The 12574-nt window shown below is 40.8% G+C and overlaps 1 protein-coding gene across 5 annotated transcripts in view; it reads left to right on the top strand.

Annotated features, from left to right (window-relative positions):
- The window catches only part of SEMA4C (semaphorin 4C), a 465016-nt gene that overhangs the window by 7822 nt on the left and 444620 nt on the right, over positions 1 to 12574 (top strand). Inside the window, exon 1 of one of the 5 annotated variants that reach the window (XM_075207328.1) lies at positions 3143 to 3255. The exons of 3 other annotated variants lie outside the window; for them this stretch is intronic. The gene's annotated coding sequence lies outside the window, so the exon portion shown is untranslated. Of the gene's footprint in view, positions 1 to 3142; positions 3256 to 3810; positions 3917 to 12574 lie in introns of those variants that run through there. One more of the 5 variants, XM_075207329.1, reaches the window with a different exon arrangement.

Below are 12574 nucleotides of genomic sequence, written 5' to 3' on the forward strand. Positions count from 1 at the left end.
GCTAGATCCTAGCACCTGCAATCTATACTGTCATCATCCTCACCCTCATCAGTGTGCACATCATCATCACTCAATACTAATTAATCCGTCTGGAATCCACCATTACAGAAGTCTTTGTACTTTGATCTAAATGCCAGTAAAGGCCTTTCTCGTGGAATTTGTAGTTTATTTTACAACAGAGCTGTCCTGATTTTGGCAATTCTTTTACACCAAACCAAATGCCAAAATGTTCTGCTGAATCATCTGCATCATCCTTGGGTCTCTTAGAAAAGCTTAGTTTTTTCCTAGCAGCAGTAGCCAGAGAAACTGAAGTACGGGATGCCGTCATGTCAGGTACCACTTCAGCTGTCAACTTGTTCACCAGGAGCTCATTGCATCTCTTGTGATCTGGGACAGTGGGAAATAAAGAGAAGACATAGCTCAAGCATAATTGCCAAAATGTAGTGATACGATTTCCAGAAGTTGATAACTCCTCGATTCTGGTGAAGCGATTAAAGTACTTCATCTACAAGTGCGACAGCGTAATTTCTTTGTTTCATCTCCTCCTTCATTTGTTCAAGGTGCTTTTCCAAAAGTCTAATTAAGGGAATCACTTTGCTCAAGCTATCAGTGTCTGAACTCAGTTCACAGGTGACTACTTCAAATTGTTTCAGCACCTTTGCCCTGCCACTCAGTTTCACTGTTCCGGAAGTGTGCTCTGGGTGATGGCAATCTCCTCGTCTTCATCTTCCAAATCTTCGTCTTCAGGGGTCAGTGAAACACCCATTTGTTTTCTCAGGTGGCTTAGCTGTTCTCTAAACTGGACATATTTATCATCCTGCCTCTGTTGGGCCCGACATTGTGTGTGTTTGGGGGATCTGGAGTGTGCTCAGAGGAGCAGACTGGTGGCTTCTGGAACATTAGGTTGATACAGATCGCTGCCCAGCCCCCCCCCCCCCCCCCCCCAATTTGCCTACAGTATATATAACTGTAATAAGGATAGATTCTAAGATCTGTGTAACTGGATTGTGCATTTGGTCAATACTGAAAGATAAGGATATTTCCAGGAACTAACCTTTGGTAGAAATAACTGTAGAAACATATTACACTGTACTGAACTAATCTGTTGACAAGGGGAACACTGTCTAGTTTAGAGCTCATGTACATAATATACTGGGGAGCTGCGGAGTATAATGATAGATCAGAGCTCATGTACTTCATATACTGGGGATCTATGATGTATAATGAAGGATCAGACTCATGTACTTCATATACTGGGGATCTATGATGTATAATGATAGATCAGAGCTCATGTACTTCATATACTGGGGATCAATGATGTATAATGAAGGATCAGACTCATGTACTTCATATACTGGGGATCTATGATGTATAATGATAGATCAGAGCTCATGTACTTCATATACTGGGGATCTATGATGTATAATGATAGATCAGAGCTCATGTACTTTATATACTGGGGAGAAGCTGAGTATAATGATAGATCAGACTCATGTACTACTTGGTAGAAGCAGAGTATAGGGAGAGGTGATGATGAGCGATCTCCTGAGTGATGACACTGACCGAGCACCGTGCACATCAGCTTCCCGCTCTTTTCCTCCCACTAGTGACAGTTATTATTTGAAAGCAGCTCAGGGAACAGTCAGTGATGGGGAACTGAGACAGTTCAACGTGAGATCTGGGTGGTGGTGGCAGAAGCAGGCGGCTGTGCCCCGAGCATGGAGGAGGATGAACCAGGGGAACGGAGGTATAGCTTTCCCAATAAGCGGTCAATGTGCACATTGCATATAGAGATACTTCATATATTGGGGATCTATGATGTATAATGATAGATCAGAGCTCATGTACTTCATATACTGGGGATCTATGATGTATAATGATAGATCAGAGCTCATGTACTTCATATACTGGGGAGAAGCTGAGTATAATGATAGATCAGAGCTCATGTACTTCACATACTGGGGATCTATGATGTATAATGATAGATCAGAGCTCATGTACTTCATATACTGGGGATCTATGATGTATAATGAAGGATCAGACTCATGTACTTCATATACTGGGGATCTATGATGTATAATGAAGGATCAGACTCATGTACTTCATATACTGGGGATCTATGATGTATAATGAAGGATCAGACTCATGTACTTCATATACTGGGGATCTATGATGTATAATGATAGATCAGAGCTCATGTACTTCATATACTGGGGATCTATGATGTATAATGATAGATCAGAGCTCATGTACTTCATATACTGGGGATCTATGATGTATAATGATAGATCAGAGCTCATGTACTTCATATACTGGGGATCTATGATGTATAATGAAGGATCAGACTCATGTACTTCATATACTGGGGAGAAGCTGAGTATAATGATAGATCAGACTCATGTACTACTGGGTAGAAGCAGAGTATAGGGAGAGGTGATGATGAGCGATCTCCTGAGTGATGACACTGACCGAGCACCGTGCACATCCGCTTCCCGCTCTTTTCCTCCCACTAGTGACAGTTATTATTTGAAAGCAGCTCAGGGAACAGTCAGTGATGGGGAACTGAGACAGTTCAACGTGAGATCTGGGTGGTGGTGGCAGAAGCAGGCGGCTGTGCCCCGAGCATGGAGGAGGATGAACCAGGGGAACGGAGGTATAGCTTTCCCAATAAGCGGTCAATGTGCACATTGCATATAGAGATACTTCACATATTGGGGATCTATGATGTATAATGATAGATCAGAGCTCATGTACTTCATATACTGGGGATCTATGATGTATAATGAAGGATCAGACTCATGTACTTCATATACTGGGGATCAATGATGTATAATGATAGATCAGAGCTCATGTACTTCATATACTGGGGATCTATGATGTATAATGAAGGATCAGACTCATGTACTTCATATACTGGGGATCTATGATGTATAATGATAGATCAGAGCTCATGTACTTCATATACTGGGGAGAAGCTGAGTATAATGATAGATCAGACTCATGTACTACTGGGTAGAAGCAGAGTATAGGGAGAGGTGATGATGAGCGATCTCCTGAGTGATGACACTGACCGAGCACCGTGCACATCAGCTTCCCGCTCTTTTCCTCCCACTAGTGACAGTTATTATTTGAAAGCAGCTCAGGGAACAGTCAGTGATGGGGAACTGAGACAGTTCAACGTGAGATCTGGGTGGTGGTGGCAGAAGCAGGCGGCTGTGCCCCGAGCATGGAGGAGGATGAACCAGGGGAACGGAGGTATAGCTTTCCCAATAAGCGGTCAATGTGCACATTGCATATAGAGATACTTCATATATTGGGGATCTATGATGTATAATGATAGATCAGAGCTCATGTACTTCATATACTGGGGATCTATGATGTATAATGAAGGATCAGACTCATGTACTTCATATACTGGGGATCAATGATGTATAATGATAGATCAGAGCTCATGTACTTCATATACTGGGGATCTATGATGTATAATGATAGGTCAGAGCTCATGTACTTCATATACTGGGGATCTATGATGTATAATGATAGATCAGAGCTCATGTACTTCATATACTGGGGATCTATGATGTATAATGATAGATCAGAGCTCATGTACTTCATATACTGGGGAGAAGCTGAGTATAATGATAGATCAGAGCTCATGTACTTCATATACTGGGTAGAAGCAGAGTATAGGGAGAGGTGATGATGAGCGATCTCCTGAGTGATGACACTGACCGAGCACCGTGCACATCAGCTTCCCGCTCTTTTCCTCCCACTAGTGACAGTTATTATTTGAAAGCAGCTCAGGGAACAGTCAGTGATGGGGAACTGAGACAGTTCAACGTGAGATCTGGGTGGTGGTGGCAGAAGCAGGCGGCTGTGCCCTGAGTATGGAGGAGGATGAACCAGGGGAACAGAGGTATAGCTTTCCCAATAAGCGGTCAATGTGCACATTGCATATAGAGATATGTTATTCTAATAAACGCTACTGACAATATACTTTAGTTGTACAAACTTATTTAGTTTAGGGGTCTGATATTGTCTATCGGATATGTGATATCGGCCATTCACGCTTCCAGGACAGCTAAGCAAAAATAAAAAAGAATCCCGGGTTATTAGGTTTGTGAAGCCTGTGATAAAGGTAACGTGGTGGAGGACTCCCTCCATTACAGACAGGTAAAGTCACAATCTCTACAGCTGTTAGTCAGTGGTTGCAAAGTGCTTTTAATTACTGACAGAAGCTAATAGTAAAACAGAGGAATATGAACATATAGGAGACCTTCAGATGACTAATCCCTATGTCACATCATGTCACCTGGTCACATCTCAATAGACAATGCACCAGGAACATTGCATGCAGCATTCCCAATACAGTGTGAATGGGAGGTGTGGTGACTTATCGATGATTAATATCCTAGTGATACTACCACTATGCATACATACAGAGATCTGAATGTGCTGACAAGTCTAATATGATTTCAGATCTCCTTGTATGTAAATAAAAGTCCATCTATCTGTGCAGAGAATCTTTTCTAATTCTTTAGCTAGAAGACTTCAAGCTAATCTCCAGGCTTCTGCGCTCCCTCACCACCTCCGGGTTGATGAAACATAGTGAATGAGAAGCACCGCTGCGCATTTTGACACAAGTGAAAAGCACTTTAATGACTTCCCTGAGAACCTGGGTACAATTATTATTTTTCTTCTTTATTTTTGTTACGCAACTGTACCTCAGCTTCAAAAAGAAAATGCCTTTAGTGCAATCATTTTATGTGGTGTGAAGGAAATGTCGCAAAGACCTATCATTGGCATAATGCAGCAATTAATGAACGTCTAGGGAATAATGATCCATTTATACAAGTTGCGCAGGTGTGTTTTATAAGTTTCACTATTACTTTGTGCTTTATCTACACCAGTTCTGGCTATGCACGGAACAAGTGCTTTAATTGTGCTAACTTTGGTGCTTTCTTTACCTAAATACGAACCCACCTTTTAATTGTGCTCTTTTTTTCTAATAAAACCTTAATTCTTTGCAGCGAGTCACAATAAATAATTTTTGTCCAAGAGAAAGAGTTAATACATGCAGTGCACTTAAACAGTTAATGTATTAATGTAGTATCCTGTTTAGTAATATCACTTCTCTGCAGCAAAGCAGAATATAAAATGTAACATTTTTTAAATATACATTAAAAGAATGTATCGGTCATTATAGACATATAACTAGTGAAATATAAAATCTGGTAGTGTAATCTGTTAGTGTTACAATAACATATTTTATATTTCAGTGGTTCAATGTATATAATATATATAATAGAGCGGCAACACTTGGGAGGAATGTCCCCAGCACGCAGTAAACTGTGCTATATGTGACATTACAAAGGGAAATATAGGGAGCAGGAGGTGGAGTAGAGCTTGTTAAGCGATAGTCACACCTATTCCACTGTTTGTTCTGGTATAGTATACACAAGAATTGTTCGTCTTCTTTTTATGTACAAATTAAGTACTGATTACTAATGTAAATTTCTGGTAACAGATTTTGTTTAGTGATATATAGGGTAAAAATTCAATTGCCCGTGTTACTGACAAAAGTAACGTGGCCTGTGCACTATTACCGTTACTTCAGTAAAAGTGCACAGTATTACCGTTAGTATGGTCATTTTTAAAAATGATTTTTGCTTGCCGCGTTCTTCCTAGTATAACGCGGTCAAATTGAATCGTCCCCATTGAGTAGTTGAGTTTCTCTCCACTAGAGATCTTTATTCCATCTGTCTATGGGTAAATGGTATTAAATAGAATACACTTATTCTGCCCACTGTCATTCCCCTGTATTTTTTTTAGCTATGCATCGCTATGTCCTTCGGGTAAGACATAGTAATCTTGTTTTCTAGAAACTACAGATGCCATTTAATTTGCACTCATCTGTATAAATTAGTCTACACAAGGTACCTACATATACAGTCCAGTAGAGAAAGAAACAACTTGGGATGGAGAAACACTTTATCGCCCTGTAATGAGTTTTCTCCTTTTTCACTTGATCATATCTTTCTTACTAGAACAGGGTTCAATCCCATACAGGCTTCTCTGGGTTTGTAATTAGCTATGGAGATTCAATAATATTTGCTATGGTGCACTCTTTTCTGAATGATTGCGCATAGCATACATTTATTACATAGCAGTGGTACTTGTAAAGTTCAGTCCACAACACCCTTTTTTTCTTTAAATTAACCTATGATTAAGTATGAAGTTTGGTACTGTTAACCAGCAATCAATACTCCTATGAGTGGTGAGAATCTTGCCAGAAGCAGAGCAGTTCTGGGAGCAACAGACATGAGGCTATCACCTCCTAGTCCCCCAGCCTTTGTTATTTGACCTCCTGGTCCACCAGTCACCTTGTACCTCATTCATTGATTGCAGGAGGGAGTACAGTGTGACACTGATCACTTGCAGTGTTGACAACCTCCTTGAGTCATTATGGTCAGTGTGCCTAGTGATGGGAAATCTAGTTCATTTTGGAGATTAGTTCATTCTGATCTAGTTCACTTAGCTCATTTATGGGGAAATTTATCAAGCTGCGGGTTTGAAAAAGTGGAGTTGTTGCCAATAGCAACCAATCAGATTCTAGTTCCTGTTTAGTTAGTACATTCTACAAAATGACAGGTAGAATCTGATTGGTTGCTATAGACAACATCTCCACTTTTTCAAACTCGCAGCTTCATAAATTTACCCCTTAGTTCATTTAGTTCAGTTAGTTCATTTAGCTCATTTAGTTCATTTAGTTCAGTTAGTTCATTTAGCTCATTTAGTTTATTTAGCTCATTTAGTTTATTTAGTTCAGTTAATTCATTTAGATCATTTAGCTCTGTGACTGGATCACTTATAAATAACTTATGGTATAAATTTATTTAAAGGAAATAGCGCAGGGCGCTTATTTATATAATTGCACATGCATTTATTTTTTATATTGTGTATATTTTAGTAAGGGAAATCTTTAATTTCTGAGACCAGGGGGAGAAAATTCGTTTTTACTATGTTAACCTTTCTAGAGGAAATGCTTTATTTCTGATACAATACGCCTTTGTTTAGAAAGCCTTTTGTATATCTTGGTGTAAGGAAATGTCTTGTTTGGGGTTTGCAACTTTTCTTGGGGGATTCTTTTCTTTGGAGGAAATGTGTATTCTGCAACTGTTGGAAGAAAGGATTCATGCTAATCCCATGCTAATTAGACCTTTTGATGTGTGAGGGTCTAGCACCTGAATGCATAGGAAGATGTAGTTAGACTTGCTGTCAGATGTCCACCGTGTCCAAATTAAAATGCAGGATATCACAGTAAGGTTTTAAGATATCACAGATAAGCATAAATACTGTTAGCTTTGCAATGCATGTAAATCTATGTTTTGTTAAACAGGTTACATCCTAGTTTTAAAAATAGCCTGTAAGGCTGTGTCTGAAATAGTATAAAAAGGAGCCCTTGTAAACTAAAATGTATCATTTTGATGTTCCATCTGACCTGACCACTGATACCTTTAATCAGTGGAACTGTCCTTGTCAGGACACTTGAGCAATAAACATTTCTCTGCTTCAAGACCCTGCTTGACAACGTCTTCAAAATTGCTGTAATCCTGTTGACCTACAGATTAGACCCTAAATCTAATCCGTCCTCCAGCTGTTTCTAAGGTTTGGACCCAGCTCTCCAGTACCACCGTTCTGCCCCTACCTAGCAGTTTTGGCCACTGTGATAGGCCAGGGGGGATCCATCCACAGCAGAGAACGAAAGAGCCAGTGTGAGTGAGACAGTGAGCTTGCTGAAGCTGCTGTGCTTAATCTCTGTCTAACTCCTCCCGCTTGTTTTAGTTCCTGATGAACTAATCTTTGCCAGAGCTGTGAACTGAATGAGTTAGTTCACTCTGAAGATTAGTTCATTTTGAACTGATCATTCGTGAATTACCCATCACTAGCGGTTTCTTCACAAGCAGTATGAGTAGATGCGGTATAACGAGGAAGGAAATGAATTATCCATCCAGGTTACCTCTATTTTAGCTGTCAGTCACCAGGTGCTACTGCAAAAACTTCATGAGGAAGCGCATGCTTTGCACTGAGCTCCCTCTAGCAATCAGTGATTCAGAGAGCAGGAGCACAGTGGCTAAGGTACAGGAGGTGTCCCTTCCCCCTTGAGTGTGTGTGTGTGTGTGTGTTGTGTGCCTTAAGTAGTGCTGCAAATGTCGCTTCACGTGGTATAAGAGGAGGGAATGCCCCTGATCTTAACCACTTGACAAATTCACAATCCTATACTTAAAGAAGAACACCAAGCAATCAGTGACTTTTTCTTTTAGAAACAAGGGATTCAGTTCCAGTAACCCCTGTGGTTCTTAGGAGAAACTCAACCCCACTGTCGTGTATAATGATTGCAGTAACATTCATGACTACTTATGTGAAATCAAACTCTGCTTGGCCAGATTGTCATACAAAAGCTGATTGAACAAACCTATGCCAAATGCAACAACATATTTTACAGGTAACATAGTCTAGGATAACACAGACTATGCTGAGCTGAGAGAGAGGGAGTAAACATCTGCATGTGAGAGACTGCTGAGTGAATGTAGCATCAGAGTGACCTGTGGAGAAGAAGACTCCAAATGCCTGTGCCAAGGAATCATTAAGTCCGAATCAAACACCCAGCAGAGCGATCCAGTGAATTGTGAGCCACCTGAATAAGAGTGTGATGTTTCAGTGTGCAGAGCAGTTAACTAGAGCTATCTCTCAGGGTTTCGGTGTGATCCATCATACAGGGACAGTATGAATAATCCGTACTACTATTTCTATGAATACCCAGTGAAGTGCCATAAGTTACTCTCTTATGTGACTAGAGAAGGTCTGTATCCCATTACTTATATACGAAATACAGCACTTAAAATTTCAGCAAGGGGTGATTCAAGGGTTTGCTACAACTATTTCTAGTTGGCCTGAAGTTGGAACAGCCTTGCTCGGACTGCAGTTTGCAAGACCTCCAAGCAAACAAATAAATGCAAACACTTTCTACACCATACATTTGTCTGCTTTCCTGTGGCTGGAACCTGCAACACTCAGCAAGGGCGCCAGCTGTGCTAGCCAACAGGAACTCATCATTAATGTTGTTGTGTTACTGTTATGCTTTAGCCAGTCTAAGAGTGAGCATATGTGCAATGTTAGAGGGAGCACTGTGTTTTACATGGTCTGCCACATCTTAGCCGAGAGCTATCTTTGTGTTATACATTATGTGAGAGTTTTATTGTTGAATTGCACTGTCTTTATTGCCTCTCATAACAACTTGCCTAGTGTTTGCATTTATTTGCCTGTTTATACTGTAAATTATTGCTGCATTTATTATTTATTGTTGTGTATTCCTGACCCACCATAGCAATAGGGGGCTAAGCAGTATTTATTTTATGCCCACCGTTCTGACCATTAACACTACTCCCAAATTATAGTTACACAATAAATGTGGCAGGTGACTTATACCCCAGTCAAGTGTTTGTGTGCCCCTTCTTAACTGACTGTTGTCCGAGTATTGGATAGTGGTTCCCGAGTCAACCCCTGGTAGGAATCAGGAGATGCTACCCTCCCGAGGTCTACGACTAAGATTTGGATAGAGGCACTGCACCAGAGATCGAGGTGAGACCTCAATTGTACACACCTAGCAACATATACTCACCCCTCAGAGGAACAGGAGGTTACAGTGAAAGCACCGTTGAGATTACTGTTCAGGAGTATCGCAGCTACAATCTCCATGGGGGGACTATTGGGGGAAGATGCCCTTTTTTGGTGCAAAAACTAGTCCATCTCTGCAAAGAGAAAGCTGGTGATCCAAGGTTACCTCGCTAATGTGTCAGTCCTACAGAAGAGGTATGACAGTCCGAGTGGATAGAGTGCAGTATAGGCTAACTGAAGGGACTAATCCCACCCAGAGTGACCACTTTCTACTGGTGATGAATAATTTGGTGGATCAGCTAGACAGGACTACAAGTGTTGGAAGTTAAAGACAACCATCCACTTTTTCGGGGGTCAGGATTATCCCTACCAGATATGATGGGATTGAGGCCTGGAAAGGCACTGCTCTTCATCAGAGAATGGTCTAAAGCAGGGTTGTCCGGCCCAGCACGCCTGTAAATGTGGCCCAGAAGGAGTTTTGGTTGTGGCAAGGGGGCAGCGCTCTTAATGGAAAAAAAAAATCCTGCAAAAAAAAAGAAAAGAAACTACTTACCTTGCGGTCACGTCAGCTGGTACTCCGGCTCCCTCCCTTGTCTCCTCCTCCGTGCGGCACTCGCAGTGAATGTCGCACGCCCAACATCCATTGCGGAGCGCAGCGCAGCACAGAGGAGACACCCGCGCGAGAAGAACAATCAGCAGCACAGAATTAGAGAAAAGAAGAGAAGAGGACAGGAGAACAAGCCGATTAAAAGGTAAATTAAGGGGGATTTTTTTTATTATTTCAAGGGACGCTGACAAGTGAATAAAAGTCACCTGGTCCTGGAGCATCATGGACCTTATCTCCCTGCTACATACTTCTACTTGTATTACTAATGGGGCATTATATATTATTCTCTTTGACCCATTATAAGTTGTTATCCCTTAACTAACATAGTGGTGTAATTATCAAAACAGGTCACAATTTGGGGTCCCAGTGGTGTATATGTCAGGTACCACAGGCCTAGTCAGGGCACCCTGATATACAATGCCTGGCTTAAATGATATTGCATCGAAACAATACAAAAAGTGATAATAGTATAATAACTAGAGAGGATTTTTTGAACAGGGCGATTAAAAGGTAAGTATAGGGGGATTTGAAAAAAAAGTGATAGATATATATATATATATATATATATATATATATATATATATCACTTTTTTTTCTCATATATATATATATATATGTTAACTATGTTTTCTATGGTTTTTTGGATGATCAGCTATCGTTATTGTTAGTGTATCTTATGTGCGGCCCAAACCAACTCGTCGTCTGCCAATGTGGCGCAGGGAAGCTAAAAGGTTGGACACCCCTGGTCTAAAGCCTGAGAGACCCAGCGATGGAGATTGTACAGTCAATGTGTTGAAGCAACAAACAACTAAAAACATATAGCAGTTCAACTTATTACTATTTTAAATTCATAGGTGGTGAGGGTTCCATTCTGTGGGTTTGAGTATTTACATTGTGGCAGAGTTGTGATATGACTAAGCAATGTATGAACGTTAGACACGGGGGACATGAATCCATATGTCATATGTCATGATGTTCGTGTTTGTGTGGTGGAGTTGGCGGTGGGGCTGTTGCGGATGTTCTGCACTTATTGGTCGCTTTGTTTTTTCTAATATTGGGACAGTCATGTCATGAAGGCACTGGATTTTGGTTTTGTTTTGTAAGCCGACTGGTCAGAAACCAGTTTTTGCTTGCATTTTGAAAAGTCATTAATAAAAAGCTTTTTCAATCTAAACAGAACTCATTGGGGGGGGAATTAAATACCCGCTTGGGTTTTGACCCGCCAACGCGACCCTTTTTAGCTACCGCCACATGAAAAATCGTGCAATTCAATTGTAAAACAGGTAAGCCAGCCCCCTCACATTAAACATTGGTGCTTGCGAATTTTGAAAAAGTGGAGATGTTGCCTATAGAAATCAATCAAATTCTAGCTGTCATTTTATAGAATGTACTAAATAAATGATAACTAGAATCTGGTTGCTATAGGCAACATCTCCACTTTTTGAAATCCGCAGTTTAGTAAATCTAGCCCTAAATCTGCATTTCAATTAAATAACAATGGTTTATTTTAAACTAGATAAAATAAATAATACACAGTAATTAACATAAACCGATGTGAAGATACCGGGTTTTCTGGCTCAATTTTACCCGCTTCATGCTGGCTGGCCCCCCAGGGGTGCCTTACTATGCCGGGGAAGTCTACCCCATGACCTTCTAAGGTCATACTTGCCAACACTCCCGCAATTCCCTGGCCAAAATAATGCGATTTGTGGCGAATAGCGTCATTTTGGCCCTGCCCCTCGCTGCAAAATGTAATTTTCGTTGTGGTGGCAGGACCAAAATGATGCGACTGACTGCGCCCCTCTCCCGGACTGCACTGCCTGAAAGTAGGCAAGTATTTCTAAGGTTCGTAAAGTCACTCAGGCAAATGCAGTTAGAAAGTAAAACAATACATTTATTGTCATAAAAACACTAGAATATTATATACACACAGTAAATAAATGCCAGGCATTTTCATCACATTATCTGTCCCTTACAACACTAGCTTAAGCAGTTAGTTGCCGCGCTGTCCTGACTTGACGACCCATGGATCTGCTGATGCATTTCACTAGTAGAGAACGGCAACTCAACACGAGGCGTTGCACCTTCCGGGAATAAAATCACAGAATGAACAATGAACACTGGTATATCTCAGAATAGATGACCATACATATCAAATAGAACAACCAGCCTTGCAAACACACTGGAGTATGGAGTCTTATACAGATCATAGTGGTTCCTCCATAGAATAGTGTAGAACATGAACTGACAACCTCTAGAAGGACATATATGTTTAAGCCGTCATCCAAT

The sequence above is a fragment of the Mixophyes fleayi genome, chromosome 4 (genome assembly GCF_038048845.1).
Source record: "Mixophyes fleayi isolate aMixFle1 chromosome 4, aMixFle1.hap1, whole genome shotgun sequence".
Classification (NCBI taxonomy): Eukaryota; Metazoa; Chordata; class Amphibia; order Anura; family Limnodynastidae; genus Mixophyes; species Mixophyes fleayi.